The sequence below is a fragment of the Tachyglossus aculeatus genome, chromosome 10, assembly GCF_015852505.1.
Source record: "Tachyglossus aculeatus isolate mTacAcu1 chromosome 10, mTacAcu1.pri, whole genome shotgun sequence".
NCBI lineage: Eukaryota > Metazoa > Chordata > Mammalia > Monotremata > Tachyglossidae > Tachyglossus > Tachyglossus aculeatus.
Genome location: NC_052075.1, coordinates 21,817,259 through 21,820,639, shown reverse-complemented (window position 1 = coordinate 21,820,639; position 3,381 = coordinate 21,817,259). Strand labels below are relative to the sequence as shown.

Genomic DNA, 3,381 nt, shown 5'->3' with positions numbered 1-3,381 from the left:
CCCAGATCGTTTTTTCTAAAAAAACTGTTCACTCTGCATCTCCCCACTGGTCAAGAACCTCCACTGGTTGCCCATCCACCTCCTCATCAAGTACAAATTCCTTACCATCGGCTTTAAAACACTATCAGTTCCCCTCACCTCCTTACCTCCTTGATTTTCTACTTCAACCCAAGCCACCCACTTCACTCCATTAACACCAACCTATTCACTGTATCCCATCTCATCTTTCTCAGCACCAATCCCTTTTCCACATCCTCCCTCTGGCTTGAAACTACCTCCTCCTTCCTGCACAACAGACCACCCCACCTTCAAAGCCTTATTAATGTCTCATCTACTCCAAGAGGTCTTCCCCATCTAAACCCTCATTTCACCTAATTCTTCTCTCATCTGTGTAACCTATTCATTTAAATCTCTACCCTTTTACTTGTCTTATGCTGCCGAGTAGTCTCCGAGCTATAGCGAAACCATGGACACATATCTCCCAGAATGCTGCACTTTCATCTGCAATCATTCCAGGGGTGTATCCGTAGAGTTTTCATAGAGTATTCAGTGTTTTCATAGGAAGTGGTTTACCATTGCCTTCTTCTGTGCTGTCAACTTGAGTCTCTACCCTCGACTCTTTCCTATGCTGCTGCTGCCGAGCACAGGGTGAGTTTGGATTTGTAGCAGATTGCCTTCCACTCGCTAGCCATTGCCCAAGCTAAGAATGGAATGGGTATGCCTCTGCTTGACTCTCCCTCCCATAGCCGAGACTGGTAGAGTCCTGGAAACTCTCCAGGTGTGATCCTGAAGGGGCTCTACCCTTTAAGCACTTGATATTCACCCCACCCTTATCCCCACAGCACTTACGTACATATTTATAATTTATTTCAATATCCGTCTCCCCCTCTGTAAATTGTAAACTCCTTGTGGAAAGAGATCATGTCTACCAACTCGGTTTTATTGTACTCGCCCAAGCGCTTAGTACAGTATTCTGAACACAGTGAGCACTCGATAAATAACAATGATTGATTAAAGAAGCAAGTCTGAGTCGATGAGTAGGAATGAAGGGAAGGGAATGGATGGCTAGGTGAATGGCAGTAGATGAGGGGTGTAACATTATGATGGGATGTTCTGAAAGAGTTTTGGAGGGGTTTAATTCCAAAGGCAAGGGGGAGCAAATGGGATTTGAAGGAAGGCAGGGACAGAGTCAAAACAGGGAGTGCGGAAAATGATCTTTGTGGCGGTTGGAATAGATTGAAGACAAAGAGGGGGAAATTAATGAGGTGCAGATTAAGATAATGATATCTAAATATGGCCAGAAATTAGGAGGAAATAAATCCAATAACCCCCAAAAGTTTCTTCAGGTCTGATTCCAACCCGTGGTCTGCTTGCCCATTTTTCTGACATACACATGACACCTTGGAATGCCTTGAGAAGGGCACATCACTGTTACAGCTTAGGCTATTTCCCATATATATTTCCTATATTACATGAGAAGCAGCGTGGCTCAGTGGAAAGAGCACAGGCTTTGGAGTCAGAGGTCATGGGTTCAAATCCCGGCTCCACCAACTGTCAGCTGTGTGACTTTCTAGGCCTCTGTTACCTCATCTGGAAAATGGGGATTAAGACTGTGAGCCCCCCATGGGACAACCTGATCACCTTGTAACCTCCCCAGCGCTTAGAACAGTGTTTTGCACATAGTAAGTGCTTAATAAATGCCATCATTATTATTATTATTATAACTGCAACTTTGGCTATTTCTCATTTTCCTGAATAAATGGGATGGGATTTATTTTGTTTTGATGAACACTTGCCTTGTAGATTCTCATGCCTGAGCGAGTGTATGACGTGACCTTTCTTCTGAAGAATTGAATCTGGTCTTCCCCGACCCCACTTTCTTTCCCCTTAGCAGTCTCAGTGTGCAAGGAAACCATTGTTTGGAGGAAATTTTGCAAGGCAAATAACTTGTTGCTCCCTGAATTGCCAGGTTTCTGGGCCATGAAAGCGATTAAAATCAATGAATGAAGGAGGTGGGGAAAAAGGCCCTTTGTGGAAAATATTGACAAGCAAATTGAACCGTAGACGGGGCTTTGTCGCTTTACCATCTAAGGGTGACTCAGATGATGCGCTATTGGAGCAAGCTGGTTTCTAATTACACCCAATGTCTGTGTGCTCTCAAAGGGGCCCAACCATTTCGAAATGGGTACTGCTCACATGTGCTATCCATTACCTCTCTGCTGCACTAGGCATAATCACTGTGGGAAGAATGGTTGGCAGTCTGTGACTTGGCCAATTTCCTCGCCCAGCATTAAAAAAAATCAAATGCTAATTTAAATAAATGCCCTTGGAATGGGATGACATCAAGCTCCTCCAAGTTGAACAGTCTTATTGAGTTTTAACTCAGCTCGGACTTCGGTGCCAGAGCAACAGCTGTAGCAGCTGCAGTTTGCATGTTACCACCCAGCAAGGGCACCTGCTGTGGCCAAGGAAGTGAAAACCACAAAGATGCAATTTTATTTTAATTACAGTCGTCTGTGACTGGCGCTCTGCCAGCCAGCCTCACACTGAGGATGATTTGCGCATAGAGATAGTTAAATGGACGGGTCCTTTTGTTAAACATCAGGGTGAAGGCAGAGGAGTTGGAGGGGGACTTTGGGGTGGAGGGGGGGAAGGGATAAAGGCAGGATGGCTTCCATTTTGGAATAGAGTTGGACAGATATAGCAAGAAGGGTGGAGAGGGCCAAGAAAATTTCCACATCAAATTTTCCTGGAAGGCCAGAGTTTGTGTTTCTGTGTCAGTTTCAATTACATCCTGAATTAAAAACAAATGAAAAGATTCAACTGGAAATGAACAGGGTGTATGTTCAACCAGGTTGGAATCTCAGTGTTGAAACACACCCTCCTCCATCTTCTTTCATACAAGCATCCTCTTTCATGGATCGGTGTTTCCCTACTTTGAAGACTCATTTGAATGAAAAGAGTTGGACTAATAACTGTGATGTCAGACTTGATATATAGAGATATTACATTTACAGTCATATTTCATTGGACTCAAGGGGCACACTCCAAGTAAGTGCTCTGTTCTATAGATGGATGGAGGGATAGATGATAGAGAGAGAGATAAGCCCAATTAAGTCCTCTTTTCTCCAGCTCACTCCCAATCTGCATAATCTATGCATTTGGATCTGTGACCCTTGGACATTTGATATCCACCCCACCGTAACTCCACTGCACTTATGTATATGTCTTTAAATTATATATTATAAATTGCTTATTTATTCATACCACTCTAGACTGTAAGCTTGTTATGGTCAGGGAACATGTCTAATTCTGTTGCACTGTATTCTCCTAAGCACTTAGTACAGTGCTCTGCACATAATAAGCACTTGCTATCACTGA

At 43.7% G+C, this 3,381-nt stretch overlaps 1 non-coding gene across 1 annotated transcript; it reads right to left on the bottom strand.

The window, feature by feature from the left end:
- Positions 1-658: 658 nt before the first annotated feature.
- LOC119933957 lies at positions 659-796 on the bottom strand. The gene has a single exon (XR_005452823.1). It is a non-coding gene; the product is annotated as a small nucleolar RNA SNORA7 (small nucleolar RNA).
- Positions 797-3,381: the final 2,585 nt, after the last annotated feature.